The following is a 15,517-nucleotide window of genomic DNA, read 5'->3' on the forward strand; positions in this document are numbered from 1 at the left end:
CCCAGCAGATTACTAATTTTCTCCATGTTATGAGTATTTATGAAAATATGGAGAGAGTAGTAAGAATAGCTATTATTTAATCCTCTAATTAAATAAATAATTCTGGTCAATTTGTTATAGTGGCTTATCTATTTAATTGGTAAATAACTGGTAGGGGAAATCCCTGAATCGGCCCCTAAATGCTCAAATCCCGTCTATCAAGATTCAGGTGGTGGCACTGTTCCATATTTCTTAAAGGTACACTACTTGGCAACCTGGGCTAATCTTTATAACCTGGTTACATACATGACCCATCACAATCAATAATCAATTAGCTCTTACTGGTTTACTTCAAATTTAATTAATTTGAACAATGAGATCAAATGTGTGACTGGTAGCAGTGGGGTATGGCCAGAGTTGTATTAAGGCTCTGGGGGACCCGGGGCACTTAACCATATTACATCATAGGGGCCCCCATGTCTTATCATTTTATACAAATGTTATACAATACACAGGCAAAACTGTGTGCACTACTGTTATGTGCACACGGCTCTGCCTTCACGAGCAGTACAGTGTGAAGTGGGACATACCTCCCAACTGTCCTTGCAGTTGGATCAAATCCTGACTAAGTGAGACAGCCACCCAAATTCGGGACTGTCCCACCAGATTCAGGACAGTTAGCAGACTGTCCTGCTCTCTCCTACCTGTTTTTATCCCTGTCACTACATGAGGCTGCGGGTGTCTTTAGCTCAGTTGCTGCTTGTCTGGACTGTTAGGGGCCCTATTTGGAAAACAAATGGGTACATGAAATTTAGAAAACTCCAACCAGCCCTGGCGTAACATCAATAGCACCCACATTTAATAATTATTCCAACCTGTAGCCCCAACATTAAAATAATAGAATTCATATTTGATAAATAAACCTATTTCCCTTCAACCAGCCCCAACATTAAATTAATAGTATTCCTATTTAATGAATAAACTTATCTCCAAATAGCCACGGTAATAAATTAATAGCATTTACATTTAATTAATATAACCATTTCCCACAACCATGCCAGACATTAAATAATTCATATTCACATTTAATAAATAGCCCTCCTCCCCAAATTAAATTAAATGTCCCATCACATCTTAAAAGAATAGGCCCCGCTATTAAATTAAATAGCCCCACCATCACCCCACAAATAAATTAATAGCACCAACATTAAATAATTAGCTCAGTCCACCATTAATTTAATATCCTACCTGCCACCCAAAGTACAGTAAAGATCCCTCCCTAACCCTGGCAATATATTAATAGTATTTATGCTTACTAAAAATACATATTATCCGCAACCACCACTGCCATTAAATAATATTCACATTTAATAAACATACCTCATTCTCCCCAAACAGCCCCACATTCAATTAATAGCCTTCAAGCAACCCCTGCAATAAAGTTCCTATCACCTCATCTTAAATTAATAGGCCCCACTATTAAATGAAATTGCACCACCATCACTCCACAAATAAAATAGCACCTATTAAATAATTAGCCCCCACCTACACTACACCATTAAATTAACAGCCTACCTTCCATCACACATTATATTAAGACCCCCACTCCCCTCACACATTATTTTAAGATGTCCTCCTTCCCTCACACTTACCTTGTTCCATCTACGCTGTTGGAAAGGCAGACTTGTCTGTCTGTCACTCTTGCAGTTCTGCACACATGGGACAGCACTTGTTATGCATTGCGCGTCTCATGTGACACCTGTCTCTTACTGGGATAGGAGGGGAACAGACAAGGGGGAAGAGAGGGCCGGATGATTACATCTGCAGCCAAATGAAGAAAGGTGGCTAGTCCCGGAGGAGGGATCAGCCACCATCTACCACACTGTTCCCCCCTGCTGGCACCCCTTGTGAGTACTTGGTCAGAGGTATTACCCTGACAGAGGGTGGCCCAAGGCACATGATCCCCCTTAATCTGACTCTGGGAATGGCTCATTCGTACTGTGTTAATAAATAACATCATTACCTCTTCCGCCCAATACAAAATGTTTTTTTCACTAATGTCCACCTAAATTTACTCTTGAATGAATGAATTGATAAGAAGATACATTTTTTTTATCATCAAGGACTTAAACAAGCACATAATTATTTAATTAATCAATTCATGCTCAGGAGCAGATAATGTTGTACTTGTTGAAGGGTTAGGGTTAACCCTAACCTGCGTGTTCCGGGCTGCAAAAGTCCATCCTGCCTTGTGATGGTTCTTGGTGAAAACCAGTCAGACTCCGCACCTCTGATTGGCCAACGCTAAACCAGGCTAACGTGTATCCATCACCCCAGGGCTCTCTTCCTGAGACAATCATTACAGATGAGCACTTATGTAATGCACATATTGAAATCAAAAACTCACAGGGAATCAACATGGCATCAGTCCAGAAGAGTAAGTAAAATATGCACTGATCAGGTTTTTATTGTCTTGAGGAATAACAGTGGTTGCAATGTGGAGTGGGAAGGGGGGGGGGGGTGGAAGTGAACCAGGTGTACCGAATTTAGAAGAAAGGGAGATCAGGCTGAGAAGGGGAAGTTTATATGAGGCCTAAGGATCCCGTACAATTTTGAAGGATTTAGAGGTGTTTCGGAGTGATCCCCATTTTATATATATGACTTTATTGATTACTGTCTGTATGTCAATTGCTGTTACCCATGTCCAGTGTGCTTTTCTTTTGTAACTTCTCAAAACATTCAGGTCTCCTTCTCTCTAGCAGCATCCTCTCTGAACAGCCATGATGCTGATGCACACCCACATATGGGCTCTATAAAGAATCGTTTACATGACTAACCCCCCCCCCCCTCCTCCCAATCCATATGCCTGCTATTTAAACCCCTCTGTGCACCATTTGGGTGCTAGAGCATTTATCTCTGATCCTTACAGAGAGTAACAGCAGATTATCTGAGTTACAGCAGATAATCATCTATTGCTTGTTCAAGATCGGGGGACAAGGATGGGGGCAAAAATTATAGAAGTTAGAGTAGAAGGACTGGAATTATTTTACAATTAAATCAGGGTGATAAAGGGCCTGGCCAGTTGAGCGCTTAATTTGAGAGGTGGTAATACACGATTACCCAAGTTTCCTGATGACAAGTAAATCCGTATTATATCTTTTTTCTCGTAGAAGTGCTGTTGGACCCATATAAGGGACCTATCAATTTGTCTTTTTCTAAAAAAAAAAAATCAAAATGGATTGGGAAACAATGAAGCCCAGACATTTCATGGACCATGTCCCATTTCTGAAACAGTAAAGTACCAAATGTTTACATGTTACAGCGCTGCCGAACCTGGGCTCAGAGGATGAAGGTGTCTCTGGCTGACTGGCAGGTAAGGGCTTACTCAAACTTCCCATTCAAATGAAACATAATAGGAGACAATAGGACTTGTAGGAGGTCTACACTCACAAGTCCATCTGAAAATGGAAAACATTAGCAAACACCACAACTCCTTTTGTCTTAGACCTTCATGTCATTTCTTTCAGATTAATGTGGTAGAAATACGGCAACATTTACAACATTCGTTGTTTTTAGAGCAACCATTATTCTGTCACTTATTATGGTGTGAGATTACAACTTCTTTAACACACAGATCAGAGAAGCAGCAAAACATTTTAGCAGCTGTGAACCTGGTGACAAAGATGTCACATTTTTTTCTCTACATCTGTTTTCAGATATTATATCAAGCTGTAAACATGGAGTAGCAAAAATTATAAATCATAATATCATCCACTAATTGAAACATTACTATCCCCTTTAGACGGGCAGACTGTCTGTTGAGAGCTACTCTAATTCTCTATCTCATAGTAAGAAGACAAATGAAAGATATGAAAGTAATGTGTAGCCAATGGGAAAAGTTCATGTGTGCAGCAAGAAATGTTACTAGATTAACCAGCTCTACATTTCTGCTACTTGGAATACTTTTTCCTGACTCTTGTTAGTGACCTTGGCTCACTTCCTGACTCATTTCTTAATCCCAGTCTGCAGTCTGATACATTACCCCCCAACCAGCCCATTCTTCATTTATGTATTTAAAATATAAACCTACATGTCTGGAATGGTTATCTGGTTTTAGGCGTGTCCTAACCAGTCACACAGCACACACCTTTAATTCATTTATCTGTACTATACCTGAATAAGTACTGTGATCCATGAGATCTGTATACAATAATGTATTGTTCATCATCATTTTCATTAACACTATAGAGGTCATTTACAAAGTGCACTGGATGCATAGAGCAATACACCTGAATTGTCAAGGGTTCTTCTAAATGGTCTGCAAAGCATACATCAAGGTGTACACCTACTCTCTGATCTCAGGAGAAGCATCTGTAAAACTGTAGAGTTTCCACCAGTTCTTTAAATAAAATGTTTATGTTATATCTTAAACCACTCAGATTAGCCTCATTTATGGCTTAGGGTATGGGACATCAAGTTTGGTTTCACGTTGGACAAACTGTGCCTAGAACCTACACTTTGAAGGCACAAAATGCCTCCCAATAAATGTAAGATAAAACCTAAACTCTACTGGCTCAAAACGGTGTAGAAACTAAGCTCTTTTGCAGAGTGGAAATGACCATGCAACACTCCGCACAGAAAGAAAAACCCCTATAAAATCAGTTTTTCCTCTCCTCTACTTTATGCAGTTCTATAATCTCCACCTTCAATATTAAATCTTGTATTTGCACTACGCTGCAATGCGAGGACCTGCCGGCTGTATAATGTTTTTTTAACTAGGATTCTACATCATACAACCGGCAGGTCCCTTAATCGGCATTGCTCCCTTAATCCCGGCAATGTGACTGTCGCCATTTTATGTGATGACAATCATACTGCCGGCATATTCTCCTGTCGGAATTTATAGCAGAGCAGTCGGATATGTGCTCTGTAATTTTTTGGGCAAGTCTCTATTTCCTATATGTTGGCATTGTAGTTATCGCCATTATAGTGTCACTATAAGTGTTGTCGGAATTCTCATAGTCTAAATAATGACTACCACTGTTTAGCACTTTGTAAATGCCTACTATTATGTTACAACATGGAAAAAACCTTATGCACCTTGAATAAAATAATAGTTTTTCAAATTGCTTCTCATGGTTGCTGGTTCTTTCCTCTCTTGAAGTTTCTATATGTCTAGTAACGCTTCATCTGCTGGCTTCCCTGGAAATCTCTTCATCAAAAGCAGTTGCAGGGCTTTTTGAAACTGTTCATAATTGATCACATGCAGTGTCAGACTAGCCCCATTCCTGAGAGTCTGTCCACTACCCTCATTGATCAAGGCTAAGACCATGCACTGTACGCTAAATCCTTAATACTGATGACAGCGGCGTTGTAACATCATTGGGTCATGTCTGTGGGAGTCAGGGGAAGCTGTTAGGTATGTCCTGCTTCAAACTGCTCTGCTTGTAAAGGGGATGCTGTGTGCACCAAACAGTAGGGCACACAACATTACCCTTGTATATGCAGTGGGTGGGAAGGGGTTGGAGTACAAGCTATGAATGGCTAAAATTATATCCACGCATCTGGAATGTTGGTCATGCCTACTCTGGTGGATGCCCTCTAGAAATCCTGCATTTGCCCCTACCCTGCCCCCACCATGCTTGCTATGCGGTATGTCAAAATGACAGATGAATTACTGCCCTGGTCACCAGAATTATTCTTCTTTCTTTCTGACACTGTGGCAGAAGGAAAGAAGAATCATTCAGGTAAAATGACCACGGCAGCTATAAGCACAGTCCTTACCTAAGGAGAAATAATATATCTTCATTGCTGCCTATTTACAGAGGACTATATCATTTTATCTACTGAACTGGGTATAAGTTGCTTTCAAGTTAAGAAAAATAGAATCTGTATCTGCCAACTGAGCCATTATCCCTGATCATTCAAATATCAACAATTAGTTTATATGGTTTATTAGGATATTTTATGCATTGCGAATTATAGATGTTAAATTATTTTTTAATAAATGTGATTTATACTTTTAAAATGAACTGTTTCCTATTAGCATTCTTATATGGATTCTGCCATAGTTTGACCAATTTATTAATTTAATTTGATTCATACCTCTCCAATCTGCATTTTCAGCGCTGCACAATGATCAGGCACAAGATTAAAACCACCTGCCTAATATTGTGTAGCAAAGCCCACGTGCAGCCAAAACAGTGCCGACTCATTGAGGCATGGACTCCACAAGACTGAATATGTCCTGTGGTATCTGGCACCAAGACGTTAGCAGCAGATCCTTTAAGTCCTGTAAGTTGCAGAGTGGGACCTCCGTGGTACAGACTTATTTTTCAGCACATCCCACAGATGCTCGATCAGATTCAGAACTGGGGACTTTGGATGCTAAGTCAACACCCTGTAGTCTTTGTCATGTTGTTCAAACCATTCCTGAACAATTTTTACAGTGTGGCAGGGCCCATTATCCTGCTGAAAGAGGCCACTGCCATCAGGGATAACCGTTGCCATGAAGGGGTGTACTTGGTCTGCAACAATGTTAAGGTAGGTGGTGCTTGTCACAGTAACATCCGCATAAATGCCCAGCAGAACATTGCCCAGAACATCATACTGCCTCCGCCAGCTTGCCTTCTTCCTATAGTGCATCCTGGTGCCATCTCTTCCCCAGGTAAATGAAGCACATGCACCCGGTGCCCCCGGTCATCTACATGATGTAAAAGAAAAGTGATTCATCAGACCAGGCCATCTTCTTCCATTGCTACATGGTGTAATTTTGCGCCGACATGCCCACTGTAGGCACTTTTGGCAATGGACTGGGGTCAGCATGGTTAATCTGACCAGTCTGCAGCTACGCAGCCCCATACATAGCAACCAGTTATCCACTGTGTCTTCTGACACCTTCCTATCATAGTCAGCATTAACTTTGTCAGCAATTTGTGCTACAGTATCTCTTCTGTGGGATTGGACCAGACAGGCTAGCCTTTGCTCCCCACATGCATTAATAAGCCTTGGGGGCCCATGATCCTGTCGCCAGTTCACCAGTTGTCTTTGCTTGGACACTTTTGGTAGGTACTAAGCTCTGCATACCGGGAACTTCACACAAGACATGCCATTTTGCAGATGCTCTGACCCAGTTGTCTAGCCATCCTAATTTGGCCCTTGTTAAAGGTCGCTCAGATCCTTACGCATTAATCCTTAATTAATTAAAACCTCATGTGATAAGGAACATAACTCCCACCATATATTAGATAATATCGGACACAATAAACTGAAGCACAAATCCAAATAACCACACCATCAATTTGTCCAAATCTACCCTAATCCTCACAACTACATACACATCCTAACAAAATCCAGATCCTTTAGGGGGTCTGAGAATCAGGACTATTTGGAGGTATGCATTGAGGGTCTTATGTAAAGTTTTATGCAATTTCCATCTAAACGAAGGCATACATTGTATCCGGAATAAAGAAACAATCTACATAGTATGTACAGTCAGACGCATCTCAGCTAATCAGCATTATCAGTTTGTAACATACACCAGGAGTAAAGCACCCACAACAGATATGTTTCCTGACAGGTGTATCTGCATCTGCGTCAAAGTCCACATCGGTCACATTTACTTGAACACTTCATTATTGTACTTTGACTATTCTTGTACACCCATTGCCTCCCCCGATTCACCTCTATAAGCATAAGGACACCCTTTGCCTCCCCCGATTCACCTCTATAAGCATAAGGAGTTGAATACACAAGACTGAATGACTATGCATAAAGAATCAAGTGTAATTATTTTTTGTGGGTATGACCAGTAGTGAAAATAGATTTGTGTCCAACTCTACATGAGGCTCTGAATGTTCTACTGAAGTTAAAAAAGCTACAAGTCCTCACAAAAAGTCACTGAACCCTACAACAGATGAGTTGTAAAATATCACACAACACAGATTATGATGTTTTTTTCCTAAATGACTAAGAAGGCCATAAAAAAACTGCTATCAGATGGGTCTGTCCTGAAACCGATGGTGCTATTATATTAATGCTCATACAGTTGGATTACTGTAATACATATCATAGTGACAGATCACTGGAGAGTCAACAGTGGCATCCTTTATCCACATTAAAATCCCCATGTTTATCATTGCCAAACACCTATATTTCAATTCCTTCCAAGTTACCAATTTAAACAACATAACCAAGAGTGCAGTAATATGAAAAAGTATGTAACACTAAGATTTAGGAATCTGGTTGAATCTATGCAGTCAGAATATCTGCTCTTTATGCAGACCCAGCTATGGATAATTTAGGGCTACTTTGGCTGTGGACGTCACCCTGATAAATGTGGTTGTCTCATACCAAAACGGTACCAAGATATGGTTGAGAAGATGAGATTGTATACCCCATACTGATTTAACTGACATGATGTTTATTCATCAATTATTTGGACAGATCTTATGGTAGCCAAGAGGATGTCTGTTAGTCATTCAAGCACTCTAATCAGAAGTTTAAAATTGGGAACCAGGGTGAGCTCCACTTGACAGGACCTAATTCCTTAATTTACAGGGAACAAACACAGCTGTGACATACCATACTCTTCAATTGATTGATTGATTGATTGAAAACTCAAAAAGGAATACCTAGTTGTAATACATTCTGGTGCTTTCAGTATTACCGTAGATAAGTCTGCAGTCCTCCTTATATGAGGCATTACAGACATGGGTTTCTATTCACTATTTATGCACTGTGGACTGCAATAGGCAACAATATGTATAGCAGCATAACGCTGCAATGCATAATGTTGTATCACAGGTATTTACTAATACATACCTTGTTTGCGATGCAATGCAAAAGTCCTCCTCCTCTGCTATAGAGGATAGGGCTTTGCATTGCTCCTAGCACTGCTGCGATGGTCCTATGGTTCTTCTTTCTGATGATGATCATCTGTGCATGTGTGAAGATACCAGGTTTATCTGGCCCAATTATACCAGTATCACGCTGGCTGGCCATCAAGGGTTGCCTTAATATGCCAGGGAAGCATACCCAGTACTTTCTAGGGTTCTTATAGTCACTCAGGCAAATGCAATTAAAAAATACATAGTACAACAGTACTTTCATTGTAATAAACAATCACTAGAATACTATATACAAACAGTTAAGAAATCCCAGGCAGGTTTACCACATTATCTGTTCCTTACCCCACTAGCTTAAGGAGTTAAATTCACCTAGATACCCTGATTTGCTAAATCCCAGTCACTTGGCCTGACAATCTCTCCTCTACCAGTGTGGTACGAGTCAAGCTCGTGGTCTCCCTGTTAGATCAAGCACACCAAGTAACAAGACCAACGGAGTTCTTCTGAGCTGCAGATGAACCAGCAGGATGCGCAGTCCAGCAGAAGCCTAGACTTCAATGTTGGAGTTCTTCCGAAGATCAAAGCATAAAGAAACAACTGGCTTCCCTGGCTCTCACTCTATCATCTATACCCTGAAGTTTTCCGACTCTCCAGGGGCTGGGTCAGGTGTGGTCTTAGATAGCATTCTCCACTGTCAAAAAGGGGCTGTTACAGTGCTGTTCCTTCTAAATCTAATAGAAGGAACAGCCTGCTGGGCTGACACCAAGAAGTCTGGCTAAGAACAACCCGAGACATTGGGGACATACTCTGGTTAATTAAGGGGAATGGCCAGGATGATTAAATGGCACTCCCAGTATTAACCCCTTACAAGCTTTTTCAGCCAGAACTAGCTCTCTGCTGATCAGGACTTCCTGTAGAGAAGTAAGGGGGAATGAACACAGTTACACGTTTTTACAATGAATAACATAGAATGAAAAAGTCTTCTATATAGGCATGGCTACAATGTCCCACTATCCGCAGTGAAAGACATGGTTTCCAGTGGTTTAGTTAAATGTGACAGGCACACCGCTCTTGCCACTGCATGCACTGGTAAAATATCTTTGTATGTATAGTTCAATGTATACCAAAGGCTCCAGCTGCTAATTAAATTTATAGATATCTCTGCAAGATCATGTTTAATACCATCCTGAGATGGTATTAGGAATTTAAGCTTTGTTTTTAATAGTGTCATAACTTGGGTACCTTTGTAGCCGACATATTGATATATAGGACCTGCATTAAATGGGTTATGGCATGAGAAATCAGATTGAACCCTTCATAAATAATGCAATGAGGTGCGATGGCTATTTTATGGAGAAAACTGCTGTTTTCTCTGTTTGCATGGGTCATCGCACCTTTGTAAATAGACCCCAAAGTTGCCAACATGTCAAACTTCCAAGGACACCTTAGCTGCTGAGCAAATACATCTAAACACAAGCAGGGCTGGCTAGATGAAAATGGAGCAATACAATCCCTACTATGACAAATTTACCGAGCTTGGTTTCAGTTTATATAACATGGAGGGATTGGAGGTACATATAATTAAAAGCAAGGAAGGGGCCAAGGGCCACAAATTAGGAAATACAGAGGCACAATACATTAGTTTGACATGCCTGAAATTAGATAATTATTACCTTTTATTTAGAAAGCACCAATATGCTATGCAGCACTGTACATAGAGTGGACCATGATACAAATACATTACATACACTGAGAGGAAACAGAAGGTAAAGATGACCCTGCCCAAATGAGCTTACCAATACTGCTTTCATACTGCCACCCAGGCAATATCCCGGGTATATGAACCCGGGATATTGTCGAGGGACAGAGGTGGGCAGAGGCTCCCCCGGAGTCAAATTCCCGGGTAGACCGCGTTCCTACTAAACACGGGTCTGCCGGGGTCTCCATGGCAACATCACAAGAGGAGGCTCCACTTGTGATGTTTTTTTTTTTTTACTTTTACATTGTGTCTGGTGAGACCCGGGTCGCACAATTCATAGTGCAGGATTTCCGGGGCAGTCCCGGGAACTAACCCACCAAAAGACCCGGGTCATTACCAGCCACCAGTATTAAAGCTGCTATTAGCAACTGTCATTTCTATGCTGCTACCAATGGTGTGCTATGGTTAGAATGAGGAGAGACTGTTGATTAGGAAGTCAACTTGTATTGGTCAGTCATGGCACTTAAATGATCAATAAAAGCACTAAACACTGATATTAAAAATTACATTTATGAACATATAGCTTTAAACCACAGAATGTGACTTGTTTGTGTACAAGCGGTTTTGCAAGGCAAGGGTGTGAAAATTCATGTCTAGAAAGCTAACATTTTGCCTTGTTTTTGCGGAACAGCACATTCCTGATACAAGGTGCACCTTTTCCTTATTTCCTGTCCTTTCCTTAACCTTCTTAAAATAAGGGGCATATTTATTAAAAATCACAATTTTTGGGTGTTAAGAAAAAACATCTTTTACTGAAGTATTTTGCAGTGATAAGAAATGCAATTTCAGATCAATTTACCATAATAGTCATGTCAGAACAGTGTCTCCGATATGTGGCTGTCTCGGCGATGAGTGCATAACCATGTGAAACCATTTGACGTTTGCTGACTGCAGCGGCGAAAGACTACCATTCTAGGCTCTGTCCCAGCATCTTCACTGCGCATGCGCAGCAATCAGTCAGCACATGTGCACATAAACATTAGTGTCCAGAAGGAGCATACAGACTGCCGGGAAAGATCAGAAGATCCCTCTCTGGCGATGCTGCTAAACCCATCCTCAGATGGCTTTAGCAATTGGAGACTAAGCTTGTCGGACCTTGTTAAACCGCACAATTTCACCGTCCCCATACAGAATTATAGGGATTGTGTTAATTATTGTTATTTTTATATCTGTCATATCTTTAGTGTTATACTATTAAAAAAAAGCTGCCTTACTTTAATTTGCCATAATCTTGCAAAATCAGAAAGATAACTTGAAGATGATAACTGAATAGGAGTACATGACTGCTGTAGCCTTGGATTGTCCCATATAGAGAACACCATGCAAGCTAAACAGATGGCCTGTTATCTCATTTATATGATGAGAACAGTGGATGATCAGTGAGACACTCTCTGAGCCCTGTGGACAAATGTCATATGTGTATAACTTATTCCTTCCTACATACTGGAGTAAGATATCTCCATAGCACTGAGCAAGACAGAATTGGATATCTCTCCACTTACTATGCCAATTCCTACATTCCAGTTCAATTCACAATAAAATGCTAAGTTTCTTTTGGCCATTGGGTCAAGATACTTTTTTCTTTCAATTGACCATTGCTTACTGTAAGCAGTAGGACAGGCCTCCCAAAGGGTTGACTGGTAAGAGTATGCATTTTAATTATGTACAAATGTAACTGAGCAGAACCTGGTTGTGAGCTAGGTAACAGGAACCAAACCAGACAGACACTGCTCCCCTAGGGGGTGTAACTTCTAAAAGTGACACCACCCTACACATGTAGGTCACTTGTTTAATGGTCACAAGCAGATATGTCTTGTGATTAGCACTTTCAGTTCATGTAATAAACTTTCTTTTACCAATAAAAGCACTTTTGTGGCATAAACGCACCTGCTTTTGTGAAAGGTTGTGCTCTCCAAAAGGTTCCTATTTGTGCATATTTGGGTTGACATTGTCTGGTATGTAACCCAGCATAGGAGGGGCATTAGGAGCACTCCCTCCTTTAGGAGAGGATACAGAGCTTTGCAATAACCTCTTTGCCCGATTTCAAGGTGGTATTAAAGGGGTTTTAAGGGAGTGTCCTCCCCATGTGGCAATTTCATTGGGGCCCGCTCCCCACACACGATAACTTAAAAAACAGTGCTGTATTGTAGCATACTGATTGTAGACAGGTGTGAAGAGCGACTTGGAGGACTGGAGCACTTTACACCACACTGGGGATTCTAACTCCTATGGAAGGAAATGCAGAAGTGAATGTGGCTTATGATTATACAGGTAGTACAGCCATCCAGTCATGTACTCCCCAGAGGTTTCACCATCGCACCCCATAGAATCCACTGCTGTTGAAGTCTCTCTTCTCTCCTGCCTTGCAAATGGCACCATCCGGCACCTACTTTCAGGAAATGGAGTCGTGCAATCCCCTCCCTTCCCAGTGAAGGAACCTGAGGGGATAGTAAGTAAAGATGGCTTCTAAGACACAGAAGTGAGTGTGACATGCACACATTCAGCTAAACATGAAACCATTCCAGACAGACACATTTGTACATGTTGTAGGCGTGTGTTCAACTGCAAAATATGCAAAATGAGATGAACATATCTGCACTGTTTCCTACATTTTTAAATGATCATCCATGTTTATTTATATATGTATATATGTTTATATACCCAGGCTGCACACGTTTCATTTTTGCTGCCCTAAAACAGACATCATCCCTCTGCATGCTGAAATAACAGACATGAAATAGGTAAACAAGACTGTAACTGACATCCAGTGTGGGAAGGAAAACTGTGGTTGTGCACATGTAATGCACCTCTGGTTGTGCTGTGGAGAGTGCGAACGATTAAACCACATAGGAATATGCCAAGTGACAATAATATGGTGTTATAGCAGATGTCATGTGGAAGTTTAACATAAGTATTTCATCAGAATTTTGCTTGAATTATTACAATATTAAGTTTTGCTAACTGATATGTCAAAGTGAGTGGTGGTGTGCTACATATACTGTATTTTATGGAAAAAATAGACATTTTTGTGACAAAGAAACAGCTATGTTCTAACAGTTTGTAAGCCGCGTTACATGTAAATAGGCTAACAGGACATTTTCTTTAGAAATTTATGCCTCTCGCATGGAAAGTTGCACTTTAACAGATCGATGGCAGCGAACAGCAATAAATAGTTGTACGAACATTCAACAAACACAAAAAACAATACAGTTTATTCTCCTTTTACAGCATATCAATATATTTTCATGTAATAATACTCAAAAACTGTGGACAGCATCATTTTTTCCATGCAACAAGAATACTAGAAATGGCTGTTAGTTACGTATTTGAAGGGGTTAATAGCAAGTGCGAATTTAGAAATATTATACAAATTGTATGTATTGTATAAATGTGAAGCACATTATTAGAAGCATTTGAAGATGGCGGATGCTTCTTGCGTCACTCTGGTGACTTTGATAAAGAAATAAACAGGGAGACTGTAGTGTTAATATTCCATCTGCAGAGCTGCTTTAGAAGAGAAGCCCTGATTATTCAATCAATCTTATTAATATTCATTAGAGATGATAAATATTCATCGTCCTGTTTTAGACGACTTGTTTCTATGGCAACCATCTACCCTCTACACCCCCCCCCCTGCCCCAAACAAACACACACAGCTCTGTCAATGCACCTCAATCAGACACAGATGCACCCTGTGCTATTCCTATACTCACCACACAAATACTCCAGGCCTCAATCATGAAGTGTCAGTGTGTTTCTGTGGTGTATATTATGCAGACATCACGTGTGATATAATACATAAATGTATGCAGTCATGTATTTATCTTTTAGATGGCTTACCATGGTTGTGTGTTTTTTTTACATGATACTGTATATAAGCATTATTTGTGTATGATGTGATGCATTTATTCTAAAAAGTACATATTTTTCAGAGATGCTGGTAATTATATGTCAGATTCACTTGACATTATGGCGTTTATACTTTCTTAATTTTCCATGTGACAGTGTACAAAATGACAATACAGTTCACACATTGGATCGTTATAGTGCTCTTTAAAATGGGCTAAGCATATAGGTGACTCTTTACACTGATTCGTGATTAATAAGGAGAATTAATGGTGGTAATGAAAAATCTTGTCAAGGAGGAAAACACTTTTTTTAAATGGTTTACAGATGTTTCCGTACATTATAGTCACCTTGTGAAAGGACCAGAATACACTTAAAACACCGCTCATCTGTGGATTATTTGAAAGTCTGCACTGCAGTCTATAAAAATGAAATATGTTTATGTGTCAAGGGGTGGACCTAACCATTTTGCTAAGGCAGCAACTGAAACTTCACCATTCTTATTCTTTACGTAAACTAGATCAAACATTTGCATCGATATGGTGTGCACGGTAAACAGCAGATATTGTCAGTGTACTATTACATGTACCGTCAGTGGAGAAAACTTATGACAGGAAAAAAAAAAATTTACATCCAAAAATCTGAGAAAGCTACTTCCCTCTGCCTTATTATAGAGGCATCCCTGTTTTGTGTACTGATGGAACAGGCTTGTACAGAAAATGTAACTCAAAATGTCACAGCTACAACCATTCACTTCAGTGTAAAAGGTATCTAACAGCTCAAAGCAAATATTACACTGACATCTGTTCCACTTGTACATCCTTACATTGACCAAAGAGGGCCTGTCAAGACATTGCAAAATGATATCCCAAGTGTGTGCAGCTTTGATGCTCTTACCTTTTAAAAATGATGGTATATAAGTCAACGTAAAGCAATTTGAGGATAAAGCTTATGAAGTAGAAACTCGCATGAAAACATTTAAACAAATGAGTATATGAAGTGCATGTGGTTTGTATCTCGGTCTGTGTGTGTATATGTTAGGGGATTTAGATTGTAAGCTCCAATGGGGCAGGGACTGATGTGAAGG

The 15,517-nt window shown here is 40.1% G+C and overlaps 1 protein-coding gene across 2 annotated transcripts in view; it reads right to left on the minus strand.

Moving 5' to 3' along the window:
* The window catches only part of LOC142158683 (tubulin polymerization-promoting protein family member 2-like), a 64,434-nt gene that overhangs the window by 10,620 nt on the left and 38,297 nt on the right, over nt 1-15,517 (minus strand). The window lies entirely within an intron of this gene.

This window comes from Mixophyes fleayi, chromosome 1 (genome assembly GCF_038048845.1).
Source record: "Mixophyes fleayi isolate aMixFle1 chromosome 1, aMixFle1.hap1, whole genome shotgun sequence".
NCBI classification, from domain to species: Eukaryota; Metazoa; Chordata; class Amphibia; order Anura; family Limnodynastidae; genus Mixophyes; species Mixophyes fleayi.